This window comes from Rutidosis leptorrhynchoides, chromosome 1 (assembly GCF_046630445.1).
Source record: "Rutidosis leptorrhynchoides isolate AG116_Rl617_1_P2 chromosome 1, CSIRO_AGI_Rlap_v1, whole genome shotgun sequence".
Classification (NCBI taxonomy): domain Eukaryota; kingdom Viridiplantae; phylum Streptophyta; class Magnoliopsida; order Asterales; family Asteraceae; genus Rutidosis; species Rutidosis leptorrhynchoides.
In genome coordinates, this window is record NC_092333.1 from 669380135 (window position 1) to 669399118 (window position 18984).

Here is an 18984-nt window from a genome sequence, read left to right on the forward strand (position 1 = left end):
ATAGTTATAAAAATTGAACCAAAGTTTGAATATGATTATTACCTTGTATTAGAATGATAACCTACTGTAAGAAACAAAGATTTCTTGAGGTTGGATGATCACCTTACAAGATTGGAAGTGAGCTAGCAAACTTGAAAGTATTCTTGATTTTATGAAACTAGAACTTTTGGAATTTATGAAGAACACTTAGAACTTGAAGATAGAACTTGAGAGAGATCAATTAGATGAAGAAAATTGAAGAATGAAAGTGTTTGTAGGTGTTTTTGGTCGTTGGTGTATGGATTAGATATAAAGGATATGTAATTTTGTTTTCATGTAAATAAGTCATGAATGATTACTCATATTTTTGTAATTTTATGAGATATTTCATGCTAGTTGCCAAATGATGGTTCCCACATGTGTTAGGTGACTCACATGGGCTGCTAAGAGCTGATCATTGGAGTGTATATACCAATAGTACATACATCTAAAAGCTGTGTATTGTACGAGTACGAATACGGGTGCATACGAGTAGAATTGTTGATGAAACTGAACGAGGATGTAATTGTAAGCATTTTTGTTAAGTAGAAGTATTTTGATAAGTGTCTTGAAGTCTTTCAAAAGTGTATGAATACATATTAAAACACTACATGTATATACATTTTAACTGAGTCGTTAAGTCATCGTTAGTCGTTACATGTAAATGTTGTTTTGAAACCTTTAGGTTAACGATCTTGTTAAATGTTGTTAACCCAATGTTTATAGTACCAAAAGAGATTTTAAATTATTATATTATCATGATATTATGATGTACGAATATCTCTTAATATGATATATATACATTAAATGTCGTTACAACGATAATCGTTACATATATGTCTCGTTTCAAAACCATTAAGTTAGTAGTCTTGTTTTTACATATGTAGTTCATTGTTAATATACTTAATGATATGTTTACTTATCATAATATCATGTTAACTATATATATAACCATATATATGTCATCATATAGTTTTTACAAGTTTTAACGTTCGTGAATCACCGGTCAACTTGGGTGGTCAATTGTCTATATGAAACCTATTTCAATTAATCAAGTCTTAACAAGTTTGATTGCTTAACATGTTGGAAACATTTAATCATGTAAATATCAATCTCAATTAATATATATAAACATGGAAAAGTTCGGGTCACTACAGTTTTCATCTTAAACCTCATTTGTATCTTGACAATTACAATCTGCGTTCAAATCTTTCATGATTCTTGAAAACACTTCAATCGATAGGATGAACCAACCGCACTTTATCTACGGAAGAAAAGATTGATGCATATAGTTATGAACCTGAGAACACTCGGAACCTGAGTAAACGTTTAACAAGTAACCGTGCTAGCTCCTTTGGTGTGACAACCAGGAAATTTCCAACCAAATTTAAACTTTATCTTTATATTATTCTGACACGATAAGCAAAGTTTGTTAAGTTGAATCTCAAGAATTTTAAACTGTGTCCATACATTAATTTAAACCTCGACCAAGTTCCAACGATTCACTAACCATTAAATTGAACGAACATGATTATATATGTATATGTGTATATATTATAACTTGAAAACATTAACAAAGTATTAGGCGTATAATACTTTATATAAATGTATTTGTTTCAAAATATATTCTAATAGTTATCAACGGAATTAGAAGATAATATCAAATGACTGATTTATCATATACATTGTGATATGATTACGTGTCTATGAGGTCCACTGTGATTTAAGAAATCTATTCTTTTTGACAACATTCGGAAAATGGTAAAGTGATTTATAAGTAAGAACGTGGAGTGTAAATAACTTAGATGTTGGATATCGACAAGTTAAGTAACTCGACATTTTTCATTAAGATGATTTCATACGTTTATTTAACCTTTGGACTTTATCCCATGCTTCACCAACAGACTGTAATTTAAAAACTTGAAACCTATTATGAATATATATGATTCTACTTTTCTAAAATGTTTTATGATATAACGATTTCATTATTTTGACCTTTAAACAAAATAATTCTTAAATATATTTAGTTTTGGAAAACAAAATTATCATATTTATTTGATTTAGTTTCAAACGTACAAAAACGTTTTCAGTTTAAAAAGAACTTTATTATTAAAATGTATATAACTTTTATAAATATCTAGAACCACTTTTGACAACTCATTACTTAACCAGTATGATAAAGATAACGATATTTATATTTTATTTTATTAAGTATATATAATGATTTAAATTAATATTATATATATTTATACGCGTATTATACGTACATAGTTTTATACTTTTACTATACTTAAACTTTACCTTTACTTTATTTTTACTTTACTTTAACTTTAATAATTCACTTTAATAATTCATACTTTAATAATTCACTTTAATAATTCATACTTTAATAATTCACTTTAATAATTCATACTTTAATAATTCACTTTAATAATTCATACTTTAATAAGTCACTTTAATAATTCAAAAATCTATTATAAATAGAATTCAATAGGTTCATTATTTCATAGAAACTTGAAAATATTTTCTCTAAACTCTCTCAATCGATTTACATATATATATTTACTCCGTATTATTTCAAGATATTATTAGTATACATAAAATATTACGACGGAGTGCTGTCCGAGTGATTTCGAAATTGTTTTTCGAGCGGGATAGAGCTAAGGAAATTATGGGTTATAGTTATGGAGGTTATGAGTATAGTTCGGGAGTATTGCTCGTAAGTCAAACTAGTGTTTATCATCTCTGTTGCGTCTACGTACTTTTCCGGCAATATTGAATCTCAATATTGATACGTGAGTACTCATAATTTAATTTTTATATATTAATAGTGTATCCCTGACTAGTGCTCGAGAATATAGGATTATGCATGCTTGTACTTTTGATATTGCCATTAGATAGGATATGTTGAATCATGAATTAGTTAAGTTTGCGGTTGAGATAAGGTATAAGATATGCATGTCGTTGGAAAGCTAGCGAAAAATTAAGAACTTTTCATTTAGATATCGAATGGTTTCGATGAACGGATTTGAAGTTATAGTCAATTGAATTTTTGTATTATTATTAAAAATGATTATTATTATCATCGTTCTAGTTTTATATTATAATTACTATTATCATTATCAATAAAAGGAATTATCATTAAAAATTGTTATTTTTAATATTATTACTATCGTTATTATCGTTAAAGTTATAATAGTATTATTATTATTATTATCTAATTATTATTATTATTATTATTATTATTATTATTATTGTTATTATTATTATCATTATTAATATATATATATATATATATATATATATATATATATATATATATATATCAATATTTAAAAATGGTTATTGTTATTGTTATTATTATTATTATTATTAATTATTATCATTAAAATAGTTATTAGTATTATCATTAATAATATCATAGTAATTATCATTATTAGTATTATTGTAATTAAAACTAATATTAGTAACACCTAATTATTTTGATTACTATTATTATCATTATTATGAACACTATAAAAAAGATGATTAAAAGCTATTAAACGAAACGATTAGGAAATAATGAGTAAGAGTGTCATGATGAAATTAAAATATTATAAGATATTGATTTAGATAAAATTATCGTTCTTATTATTTTTATCATTACTATTATTATTATTATTAAAAGTATCGTTAGTATTAAAAACTATCATTTTAACAAAAAATATCATTTTAATAGAAATGTCATTGTTATTATAAAATATCATTATTATTATCATTTAAATAGAATTTTTATTTTAAAGTTAATATTAAAAAGTATCGTAAATATTAAAGTTATCATAATTAGAATTATCATTTTATCATAATGTCATTTTTAGTAATTATAAATATTGATATTTTTATTAATAGAATAATAATAATTATTATTACAAAATAATATAACTTTTACTTACTATTATTATAGATATTATTTTATCAAATAAATATGTGATACAAACATATTTTACTACGTGTAATAAATTACTTTAATAATACCTATCATATTATCTTTATGATATTAAATGAACTCTATAAATTTTATTACTTAATATATATAAAAGTATATTTTATTATATAAATTTTAATATAAAATTTTATTTATTAATAAATGAATTATATTATTTACTCTAATAAATCTTTTAAAAATATTTAAAAATATAAAACGACGATTTTTAAACTATATATTAATCATGTATAGATTTTGGAAATTATTTTGAGTCAAATTGACTTTTGTTGACCTTTACATATTATTCTCGAGCCTTAGGATTGTGATACACTATGAGTTGACCTAATTTGTTAGACAAATATTGACCAACACATAAATATATATAATTAATTTAGGTTCGTGAATCCGAGGCCAAACTTGCACTTGTTCAATGACGTTATATGTATTTTTACTACGAAATACAGTATGGTGAGTTTCATTTGCCTTTTTACCCTTTATATTTTTGGGCTGAGAATACATGCGTAATTTTTATAAATGTTTTACGAAATAGACACAAGTAATTGAAACTACATTATATGGGTAAATGATCGAAGTCGAATATGCCCCTTTTGCTTGATAACCTAAGAATTAGTAAACCGATCTACTAATTGACGTGAATCCTAAAGATAGATCTATTGGGCCTAACGAACCCCCTCCAAAGTACCGGATGCTTTAGTACTTCGAATTCGTTTTTATCATGTCCGAAGGATTTCCTGGAATGATAGGGGATATTCTTATATGCATCTTGTTAATGTCGGTTACCAGGTGTTCACCATATGAATGATTTTTGTCTCTATGCATGGGACGTATATTTATGAGAACTGGAAATGAAATTCTTGTGGTCTATTAAAATAATGGAAATGAATGATTATGATAAACTAATGAACTCACCAACCTTTTGGTTGACACTTTAAAGCATGTTTATTCTCAGGTGTTAAAGAAATCTTCCGCTGTGCATTTGCTCATTTTAGAGATATTACTTGGAGTCATTCATGGCATATTTTGAAAGACGTTGCATTCGAGTCGTTGAAATTTATCAAGATTATTATTAAGTCAATTATAGTTGGATGTATTATGAAATGGTATGCATGCCGTCAACTTTCGTTGTAAAGAAAGTTTGTCTTTTAGAAACGAATATTGTAAAATGTATCATATAGAGGCCAAATACCTCGCGATGAAATTAACTATTGTGAATCGTTTATAATGTATATGAACGGGTCCTTTCAGTTGGTATCAGAACGGTGGTCTTAGCGAACCAGGTCTGCATTAGTGTGTCTAACTGATAAGTCGTTAGGATGCATTAGTGAGTCTGGACTTCGACCGTGTCTGCATGTCAAAAGTTTTGCTTATCATTTTTAGTCGGAAATCATCTGCTTATCATTCTTAGGAAATTACCTGCTTATCATTACTAGTCTAGACACATTTTGCTACATTAATTGCATGAGTAGTGTATAGACAAAATTCATATCTTAGCGTATCTGCTAAATCATATCTTATCGTATCTGTTACTTTAAACTTTACCTGACATATCCCGCAAATTCCTCCATAATCTACGAAATCTTTTGTTCTATATCTATGGATATTCTATGTAATTAGAATACCATCCGATAACCAAAAATCATTTCATATCGAAAAATCCTTATTCAATTGTACGAAATGGAATTCATCATTAATTCAAGTTCCTCGGATTCCGAAATGGAATCCCACTCCAGCTCTGAAAGCAGTGTGACTAGAATGGATCAACCAATCAGCCATCATCTATTCTGGATGAATTGGGGATGGGTTCGTAGCCTCTGCAATCATTTGAGACAAGAAGAAGGTGATCCCTTCCATCCACCCCATTGCCCTCTTGACGGAGAACCTGAAGTACTTACCGGCGAACCAATCCGAAACACCATTTTCTCTCTCATTTCCAGAGTATCTCGTCACGATTATATATTACATCAAATTCTAGATTTTATTTATCCGCTCGTCCGAACCGACAATCACCCTGGTGTAATAGAAGAAGTCAACGAGCTTCGCGCTCGGGTAGTGGCTTTGGAGAATATGGTGCAAAGATTACAAACACCAGCAGCAGCACCAGCAGCATAACCAGTACCACCATCATCAACGCCAACAGTACCATTACCACCTCCAACCACAACCGCGTCGTAAACCTCAACTTCACAATCTGTCCCACGAGCATCAACGTCATACGCACCATAGATACCAAAGAGTACCAACAACAATAACTGACGAAGTATTAATTCATAACTTCATTGGAGAAACATTCCGCGGCGATTATGTAATCTCTAAAGTCTTAGAGATTATCTAATCTAGCCCTAATCATAAATCAGTTAAACGAACCAAAATGATAGAAGGAAGAATAGAAACCTTGACAAAAATGGTGTGTGGTTAACAAGCTAAACTTGTTTTACCAACAGCATCAACAGTACCGTCAGCGTCACCAGCATCGTCAGTGCAGTCAGCATCAGAATCAGCAACACCTATAACATCACAAACTCCGTCAGTTCAAGAATCACTGTGGACATCATTACGAATCAATAACGCGTATATTTTATCAACGAGTTATGAAGAATTAACTCATTCCCTCTGAAGAAATTATATGTATATTTTATATATATATATATATATATATATATATATATATATATATATATATATATATATATATTTGAAATAAAAATAAATCTTTCCGTGCTAAGCTATTGTGTGTGAATCTTAACTACTCAGTTAATTCATATTACAAATATGCAATAATGTACGTCCTTCACCGCAGCTTAACCATCGTTAACTACAATCTCTGTCTCAATTCAACAAATTCCAAATCATAATAAATCAAGTATATATTTGATTTTACACTTTCATCATCGATGTACCCAAAACTTTTCAGATAACATCATTCGTACTTTGCGAAGTTCACAAGAATTTAACGAAAACCAACATCACGCCTCAACAAATAACGAAGTATTGATTCATAATTTCAATATTATTGAAGAAATACTTATGTAATCTCTAAAGCCTTTAAGGGATTATTCAATTCTAGTTCCAACCGTATATCGAATGAGTTTAATTTAGTATTAACTCATTAAAATCTATGTTACATCTGAAGAGAATATATACATATATATTTTCATAAAGACTGTAATAAAAATTCTTTTGTACAAAATATTAATTGTGAATTTTTTTTAACGGGTAGGTAATACCCGATAGATATATAAATTCACAATTAATATGTTACATTCTTAGAATCTAATTAAGCAAATTATCAACTATACTTCCCACTTTCACAATAATATACATTCTTTCATAGAAATCAAAACAACCATACTCATTCAAACTCAATTACATATTCTGATTTTGAAACCTCGGAATTCAATTCGAGATATAACCGATACCATCACTTTTAGATTCCTACATCTTTCAGAGCTATACTTTGATTTCAAAACTATGTTAGAACATAAAATGTATATTAACGATTACAATCTGTGTTCAAGCCCTTCGAAAAATTTCTGAAGACATTTCAAATAATGAGCAATCGAGATGATGATCCAACCATATATTACCCACAGTTATGTACTTAAAAAGCTCTTGAAACCAAAGTCATAATTCAACACATATCTGTGTAAGATCCTTTAGCATTTATTAGCAAAAAATAACTTTGCAATTCCTTTTCAAAGTAGCAAATTTTATCACAGCTCCAGCAAGACAACTTCGATTTTTCATTCGGAGTAGTCTTATCATAATCTTGATATATATAATTACCCTTTTGTTACCAGAGAACCTTTCATGTTCCACCACATTAGTAATAAACTTATTCACAACTTCACTGATCTTTGACCTTCCGAAGAATCATTATATTTACCGAAACCCCATCATTTAATCATTAGCATCTTGTAACGAGAATTGCCATACGAATCATCGGGAATTAGCAATCAGTATTTTGAAATCTCGCAGTATGTCTACAGCGACAGTTATATGTGTATATATAACGTCTATCTTCTGGACTTAATTTGAATGTGGAGTTTCTGAATAACACTCCGAACTACGAATTGGTTCTCCGAAAATGGAAAAATGCTGATGAATCAGCAAAAACTATAAACGACTTTAACAGTAAAAGTTTGATGATAATAAATAAGTGTGCTGGCAAAGCGCAGAAAAAGAGAAGTCTTGGAACTGGAAACCGGATTGAGCAAAGTATGAAGGAGGCTGTGGACAAATCACAAAGATTGAACCTGACTTCAAAGAATCCAAGTGATTCGGCACCTGCTGAAGTCATTAACGAATACCTTGCTCCTGACTCTAAACCCCTACAGACAATATTCTTCATCATCCTCTGATATTAGAAATTCTAAGATATCATCATATCTTTCATTATAAATATCCTCCATATTTCTGAAGATATTTTCATAATTATTCTTATCTAAATTCATTTACCTCTTCGCGCTATCTGTATTACATCATAAACGAAACTATTTTTGTTTCTAAATTCTGAAACATTCGAGTTTAAAATAGGAATACTTTTGAAGTAGTGTTGGGAGCTGAAGCATGAGTTAGTATAATATAATGACACTTAATCAACGTGATTATATTACAGTAAGTCATGCTGAGTTTTTAAATGGAACATGATGATTCACAGATCATAACATCATCATGTGCCATGTTATACGACTCATGTATTCTACTTAATCTCTAAAAATATCAAGAAAATATTTTCTTGATGATTCGATCTTTTCCGAGGTATTCTGATAATTTGACAAATCAAGATCGTGCCATTACGATTTCCTTCTTAGAACATTAACAATGTTTATTCCAAAATTTTTATCTGCGAATTATGGACCATTATAAGCGGTACTTACTCGCAAGAAGAAGAAACGAAAGGACAAAACTCTGAAACAGAAATTGGGATATAAATCGCAGCAAATAAAAGAGAGCATTAATTGGAGATGACAATGATTATAGAAGACAGAAGCAAGGATATCGAAATATAAGGGAAGATATAAAACCCAACAACAACCCAGAAATTACAAACCATATATATCGATGCATATAGCAATATAAAGACACGGGAGAACTAAAAACACTATAAAACCAAGAGTATAGTAGACGTAAATAGATTCTTCCGGAGGCAGATGAAAAAGAAGAATGACAGATATGAAAGTTAGCAGTATATCAAGAATCAGAACTGGATGGAGCATATTAGCGAATGCTATAAAGTATGAATTGAGGGAGAAAGAATAAAAGGTGTGAGTTGTGGAAATAAGGAAACGAAGGGGGTGGATATATAGTAAAATATCCGACAGAGCAATCAAAACAGATTATCGCATTTAATCAAGCGGATCCTAACTTCCTTAATTACCAAAGAACCAAATCTTACTACGAAGATTTTCTCTAAATTTCTTGAATTCCGGAAATCAACCGTGACTATGTCATTGGTTAAAAAGAACGTGCATTTACTCATTTCATTCTTTGGTGATAACTTCACTCATACTCTTCACAAAAATCAAATTTCTTTATCTATATTACTTGATGATAATAAAACTCTAATTTTCAACTCGTGTACGTCATGAAAACATACTTATTGTCAGTTATGACCATCCCATTCAAATTTCGGGACGAAATTTCTTTAACGGGTAGGTACTGTGACAACCCGGAAATTTCCAACCAAATTTAAACTGTATCTTTATATTATTCTGACACGATAAGCAAAGTTTGTTAAGTTGAATCTCAAGAATTTTAAACTGTGTCCATACATTAATTTAAACCTCGACCAAGTTCCAACGATTCACGAACCATTAAATTGAACGAACATGATTATATATGTATATGTGTATATATTATAACTTGAAAATATTAACAAAGTATTAGGCGTATAATACTTTATATAAACGTATTTGTTTCAAAATATATTCTAATAGTTATCAACGGAATTAGAAGATAATATCAAATGACTGAGTTATCAGATACATTGTGATATGATTACGGGTCTATGAGGTCCACTGTGATTTAAGAAATCTATTCTTTTTGACAACATTCGGAAAATGGTAAAGTGATTTATAAGTAAGAACGTGGAGTGTAAATAACTTAGATGTTGGATATCGACAAGTTAAGTAACTCGACATTTTTCATTAAAATGATTTCATACGTTTATTTAACCTTTGGACTTTATCCCATGCTTCACCAACAGATTGTAATTTAAAAACTTGAAACCTATTATGAATATATATGATTCTACTTTTCTAAAACGTTTTATGATATAACGATTTCATTATTTTAACCTTTAAACAAAATAATTCTTAAATATATTTAGTTTTGGAAAACAAAATTATCATATTTATTTGATTTAGTTTCAAACGTACAAAAACGTTTTCAGTTTAAAAAGAACTTTATTATTAAAATGTATATAACTTTTATAAATATCTAGAACCACTTTTGACAACTCATTACTTAACCAGTATGATAAAGATAACGATATTTATATTTTATTTTATTAAGTATATATAACGATTTAAATTAATATTATATATATTTATACGCGTATTATACGTACATAGTTTTATACTTTTACTATACTTAAACTTTACCTTTACTTTATTTTTACTTTACTTTAACTTTAATAATTCACTTTAATAATTCATACTTTAATAATTCACTTTAATAATTCATACTTTAATAATTCACTTTAATAATTCATACTTTAATAATTCACTTTAATAATTCATACTTTAATAATTCACTTTAATAATTCAAAAATCTATTATAAATAGAATTCAATAGGTTTCATTATTTCATAGAAACTTGAAAATATTTTCTCTAAACTCTCTCAATCGATTTACATATATATATATTTACTCCGTATTATTTCAAGATATTATTAGTATACATAAAATATTACGACGGAGTGCTGTCCGAGTGATTTCGAAATTGTTTTTCGAGCGGGATAGAACTAAGGAAATTATGGGTTATAGTTATGGAGGTTATGAGTATGGTTCGGGAGTATTGCTCGTAAGTCAAACTAGTGTTTATCATCTCTGTTGCGTCTACGTACTTTTCCTGCAATATTGAATCTCAATATTGATACGTGAGTACTCATAATTTAATTTTTATACATTAATAGTGTATCCATGACTAGTGCTCGAGAATATAGGATTATGCATGCTTGTACTTTTGATATTGCCATTAGATAGGATATGTTGAATCATGAATTAGTTAAGTATGCGGTTGAGATAAGGTATAAGATATGCATGTCGTTGGAAAGCTAGCGAAAAATTAAGAACTTTTCATTTAGATATCGAATGATTTTGATGAACGGATTTGAAGTTATAGTCAATTGAATTTTTGTATTATTATTAAAAATGATTATTATTATCGTCGTTATTATCGTCGTTCTAGTTTTATATTATAATTACTATTATCATTATCAATAAAAGGAATTATCATTAAAAATTGTTATTTTTAATATTATTACTATCGTTATTATCATTAAAGTTATAATTAGTATTATTATTATTATTATTATCTAATTATTATTATTATTATTATTATTATTATTATTAATATTATTATTATTATTATTATCATTATTAATATATATATATATATATATATCATTATTTAAAAATGGTTATTATTATTGTTATTATTATTATTATTAATTATTATCATTAAAATAGTTATTAGTATTATCGTTAATAATATCATAGTAATTATCATTATTAGTATTATTGTAATTAAAACTAATATTAGTAACACCTAATTATTTTGATTACTATTATTATTATTATTATGAACACGATATAAAAGACGATTAAAAGCTATTAAACGAAACGATTAGGAAATAATGAGTATGAGTATCATGATGAAATTAAAATATTATAAGATATTGATTTAGATAAAATTATCGTTCTTATTATTTTTATCATTACTATTATTATTAAAAGTATCGTTAGTATTAAAAACTATCATTTTAACAAAAATTATCATTTTAATAGAAATGTCATTGTTATTATAAAATATCATTATTATTATCATTTAAATAGAATTTTTATTTTAAAGTTAATATTAAAAAGTATCGTAAATATTAAAGTTATCATAATTAGAATTATCATTTTATCATAATGTCATTTTTAGTAATTATAAATATTGATATTTTATTAATAGAATAATAATAATTATTATTACAAAATAATATAACTTTTACTTACTATTATTATAGATATTATTTTATCAAATAAATATGTGATACAAACATATTTTACTACGTGTAATAAATTACTTTAATAATACCTATCATATTATCTTTATGATATTAAATGAACTCTATAAATTTTATTACTTAATATATATAAAAGTATATTTTATTATATAAATTTTAATATAAAATTTTATTTATTAATAAATGAATTATATTATTTACTCTAATAAATCTTTTAAAAATATTTAAAAATATAAAATGACGATATTTAAACTATATATTAATCATGTATAGATTTTGGAAATTATTTTGAGTCAAATTGACTTTTGTTGACCTTTACATATTATTCTCGAGCCTTAGGATTGTGATACACTATGACTTGACCTAATTTGTTAGACAAATATTGACCAACACATAAATATATATAATTAATTTAGGTTCGTGAATCCGAGGCCAACCTTGCACTTGTTCAATGACGTTATATGTATTTTTACTACGAAATACAGTATGGTGAGTTTCATTTGCCTTTTTACCCTTTATATTTTTGGGCTGAGAATACATGCGTAATTTTTATAAATGTTTTACGAAATAGACACAAGTAATTGAAACTACATTATATGGGTGAATGATCGAAGCCGAATATGCTCCTTTCCTAAAGATAGATCTATTGGGCCTAACGAACCCCATCCAAAGTACCGGATGCTTTAGTACTTCGAATTCGTTTTTATCATGTCTGAAGGATTTCTTAGAATGATAGGGGATATTCTTATATGCATCTTGTTAATGTCGGTTACCAGGTGTTCACCATATGAATGATTTTTGTCTCTATGCATGGGACGTATATTTATGAGAACTGGAAATGAAATTCTTGTGGTCTATTAAAATAATGGAAATGAATGATTATGATAAACTAATGAACTCACCAACCTTTTGGTTGACACTTTAAAGCATGTTTATTCTCAGGTGTTAAAGAAATCTTCCGTTGTGCATTTGCTCATTTTAGAGATATTACTTGGAGTCATTCATGGCATATTTTGAAAGACGTTGCATTCGAGTCGTTGAAATTTATCAAGATTATTATTAAGTCAATTATAGTTGGATGTATTATGAAATGGTATGCATGCCGTCAACTTTCATTGTAAAGAAAGTTTGTCTTTTAGAAACGAATGCAATGTTTGTAAAATGTATCATATAGAGGCCAAATACCTCGCGATGAAATCAACTATTATGAATCGTTTATAATGTATATGAACGGGTCCTTTCATTTGGCATTGTTATTATCGAAAATAACTTTGCAATCCCTTTCCAAATTAGCCAATTTTGTCACAGCTTCAGCAAGTCAACTTCGACTTTTCGTTCGAAACAACAATATTATAACCTTGATATTTATATGCGTGCTCTTTTATTGTTACCAGAGAACCTTTTATATTTCACCATGTTAACAGCAGACGTACCAGCAACTTGTTGCTTCTTGGCTTAAATCTCTCTGATAAATCATTATATTTATTCATTGAAACCTTATCATATACTCATCCGCATCTTGTAACGAGAACTGCCATACCAATTACCGGGAATCAGCAATCAGTACGTTGAAAAATCATGGCGTATCTACATCAACAGTTATATGTATAACATTTATCTCTTAGAATTATGATCTTTCATCTGAAATCCTGAAAAGTACTCAGTCTACAAATCAAATACTCTGAATGTTGAAAAAGCTGAATGAAGCAGCAGAAACCGTAGACAACCGTAAACGACTTTAATCGTCGGAAGTTGATGATAAAGAATTGTAGGTTGGCAAAGCTCAGAAAAAGTTTGAAACTGAAAAAATGATTGAGCAAACTATGAAGGAAGCCGTGGACAAATCACAAAGAATAAATTTGACTTCAAAGAATCTAAATGATTCAGTACCTGCGGAAGTCATTAACGAATACCTTGCTTTTGACTCCAAACTCTTGCGGACAAATTTTCCTCACCATCCTTCGATATTATAAATTCCAAGATATCATCGTATCTTTCATTATAAATATCCTCCATATTTCTGAAGATATTTTCATAACTGTTCTCATCTGAAATAATTAATCTCTTCGTACTATCAGTGTTACATCATATAGAAACTGTTAGTTTCTATATTCTGTAAACTTTCGAGCTTAAAATATGAATGTTATGGAAGTAATGTTGGAAACTGATGCATGAGTTAGTATAATATAATGACACTTGATCAACGTGATTATATTACAAAAAGTTATGCTGAGTTTCTAAATGGAAAACATGATGATTCACAGATTATAACATCATCATGTGTCATGTTACATAACTCTTTCATTCTGATGAACTTCTGAACATATCAAGAAAATATATTCTTGATAGTTCTATTCTCAGTGATTCTGGTAATTTGACAAATCAAATCGTGCTATTTCGTTCTTTCTTGCTTAGAACATTAAGTTCATTCGGAACTCCATACCTACAAATTCTGGACCAATACTTGCGAAAAGAAAACAAAAGCATGAAGCTCCGAAATAGAAAAGAGGTATAAATCGCAGCCAATAAGAGAGAGCATTAACTGTAGATGACAATGATTATAGGAGACAGAAGCAGGAACACCGAAATATAAGAGAAAATATAAAGCTCAATAACAAAACGGAGATTACAAACCGTGGATATTAATACGAATAACAATATAAAGACACGGTAGAATTAAGAATAGTATCATCCCAAGGTAATAGTAGAAGTAAACAGATTCTTCTGGTGGAAGATTAAAGAGAAGAATGCCAGAAAGGATAATTAGGAAAATATCAAGGATTAGAACTGGATTAAGCATTTTCAAAATCTTTTGGATGTATGAACTAAGAAAGAAAGTATAGGAATGATGAGAATAATGGAACGGAAGAGTTTAAATTATAATGGAAATGTCAGACAGAGTAATCAAGGCAGATCTTCGCATTTAATTAGAGAGATCCTGATTTCCTTATTTACCGAAGAATCAAATCTTATAGATTCGAAGATTTTCTTTAAATGCCTTGAATTCTGGAATTCAACCCTGACTCTGTCAAAAGTTAAGACGAATCTTTACTTTTCCTATTTCAATCTTTTGCGATAGCTTCACTCATACGCTTCAAGTAATCGAATTCTTTTATCATTATTATTCAATAATGATAAACCTCTAATTATCAACTCATATTGGTCATGAAAACATTTTTATTGTAAGCCATGACCACCTCACTCAGATTTCGGGACGAAATTTCTTTAATGGGTAGGTACTGTGATGACCCGGGAATTTTCGACTAAATTTAAACTTAATTTTTATATGGTTTTGACACGATAAGCAAAGTCTGTAAGGTTGAGTCTCAAAAAGTTTGAACTGTTTCTTGTATACATTTACCCTTCTACTGCTCTCGACGATTCACGAACCACTATTTTTAAATAGATACATATATTTAAAAATATATGAATTTGAAATATAAATTAAAATATTATATGACGTAATTGTTAGAATTAATAATGTAAAATAAAATAATATATAATAACTATTATTTAGAATATAGCTATATATGTAAATAATGTATAATGAATATATATATAGTTTTGAATTTATTTTGTAAGAAACAATAACGCTCAATTGTCATTTGATCAATAATAAGTAAATTAAAATCAAACTTGTATCATTTTAAAATAAACGGTGATCCGAAAATGAGTTATATAAGTTATAGGCTTATTAAAAGTATATTTAGGATCTAATTATTTAATTTTAACACTTTATATTTTACTCATAAATAAGAGGGACAGTTGATGTATTTTTTATTTATTAAATAAATGACTAAATTTTATACCATAATGATCTAAATAAATAAAGACATTTAATTTAAAAGTTTGGGATTTTTCTGAGACCTTTTTATCCGCCACTGATTTAACAACCGAGTACAATATAATATTCACAATTGTGTCGGCATACTATTGGTAATTATGCCCGTGATTTTAATTATTAAAGTGAAAGTGGCAAAGCTCATTGTTTTAATCATTCATTCCTTCAATATAAAATTCATACATGCCTATTAGATATACACACATATATATCTCCTTGTTTCTTTTTGACAAAACCACCACCATTTTATTTACCAATTCGTTGAACCATCACCATTGAGCTTCGCCACCCTACACCATACACATCACCGGTCACCACCAGCGAGCCACCATAACCGACACCTTGATAACTACCATCAACTTTCATGATAATCATTTTAGGGAACCCACGACCACCCTTCGATCACCTTCATCCACCAACACTCAACGATCATCACCCAAACCACCATTTCCACTCCATCATCGTAAGTCCAACCCACTCGCCACTTTTGTTCTGTTTAAAACACCACAATCATCACCACCACGATCTCCATCTCCAATACCGTGATGTACAACCCCAACCTTTCACCACTTTCGATCACTTTATGGTTATTGTATTAATTTTTGAAAACCCATTTGTAGTTACGGTTGTCACTGTTACCGCACATTTCTATTTCTTTTCTATTTCTTGTTGAAGACAAACGATGAAGAAAAGGTTCGTGATTCACTGTTGTGTTTATCAAATGCACAATGTTGATGATAAACGAATGACGATGAAGGTTGAAAGAATCGATTAAGATGATACATAATATAATGAGATGATATGAAGAGGATGTTACAGTGTAACGATAAAGAATAACAAAATTACGCACTTTATGTAGATCTTAAACGATCCGTGTAATTCGTTGGCAACGTTATTATTATGGCTACTACTCATTGCATCCTGTTTCTGTACGATGATAATAATGGAAAAACAAGATTTCGTGAGGATGAAAATGATACAATCGATCATGGTGATGGTGACGTGATCATGATGATATGTATGATGTGAAGACTCGATCAATCTGTTTTCTTGCTTCTATCTTCGAACAAGAATCACAAAGATGATGAGGATTCTGTAAAAAAAAAAAAAAAAACGATTATGATAATGAAGAAGATGAGGTGATGATGTACGAGTAAATCACTATGATAAACGAAGTTCGTTGATGATAACGATCTGAAATGATATTGATGATTAAGAAGATGATGTTAGGAATGATAAGGAATTTAAAACCGAATCCCTCCTATGTTATTTTTTTTTCCCTTCTTTCTTCGACTCATGTCTACTTCGTGAATTACCAGAATACAAATTCAAGTGTTGATTGGGCCGTAATAATTTTCCTTGGGCTGCTGTAATTATATTTCGTTGGGCCATGGTAGTTTATTCAGTTGGGCCGAGATCAAATCACTTGTTGGGCCATTTTTGTAGTTGGGTTAAGATGATCCAGATGACACGATTTATATTTAAGTAGAAGCTATTTTGATCAGCAAAAACAGAAACAGAGGAGTGGATTGATGTGGTTTTAGGTTAGTGGGAGGTCGCGGGTTCGAGCCCGGGCAGCGATAGTTTATTTTTGAAGCTTTTCCTTTAAGGTAGTATTTATATTTATTATTATTATCATCATTATTATTATATAAGTATTGTTATTATTATAGGAAATATTATTATCATTACCATTAATATTATTATTATTATCATTTTTACTATTAATATAAGTATTACGTTTATTATTATTGGTATTATTAAGATTATTCTATCTATATATCTAAAAGACATAGCCAAAGTGAATAGTAAACCTCACAAGTTTTATAAACTATCCCCAATTTTTTACTTACCTACATTTTAGCCCCAAAATATATAATCGTTAACTTTATGGTTTTTATAAACTTACCACAAACTTTTAACATTTTATACTTTAACCATTAAACTTCTCATTCATTATAAAACGACCACATACTTTATATACTACCTAATAGACAAAAACGATTAATAGTCACCAGGGGCGCTTTCGTTCTTTCACTTTTTTTCCCCTTTTCCACCTTTTTTTTAAAAAAAGGCCCCATAGTTTGTTCAAATATTAAAATCGATCCCCCAAACAGGGGGTATAGTGTAAAATACTCATTTTCATAAAAAAAAAAATTAAATAAACTCCACCCAAATATTCAACGGGCCATATCTTCTCACTCGCAACAAGTTAAATTTTTCTGACACCATCGTTAAACTCGAAATAATTTTAGGAGCACACTGTCACTAACTATACGCAATACAGACGCTTTTTAAAAAATGCTAAATATTTGAGGTACTTTTCATACACGTCGATTTTGCGTTAAATTTTTAAAAGTCGACAATTTCATAGTAAAACGCGGAGATGTGCATATATTGTTAATTTAAAATAACATTTAAATCTTTCACGGATTATACCTTTTAGTTCGACTCGAGTTGCGCTTCAACGATATCATCGTTAGCCACGAAATAATTTTACAAACTAAACGCAATATATTACATTGAAAATCGAACCCCGGCGCGAAGCGAGGGTTCGAACACTAGTTAATACTAAATATTATTATTATATTATTATTAGATATTAATATTATTACCAGTAATATAATTATTATTATGAAGATAAAGGTATTAATGACGTTATTAAAGTTATAAGTATAAAAATAAAGATTTTATATACAAAAATAAACTTTTATTACATAACTTAACTATATTAAAAAAAATCTCTTTATATATAAAATGAAAATACATAAATAAATAATAAAACTTACAAAGTATTAATATAACAAATACATTACTAACAATAAATAGATTTATTCGATTACGAGTATATGTATTAATATATATACAAATGATATAGGTTCGTGAATCCGAGGCCAACCCTATACT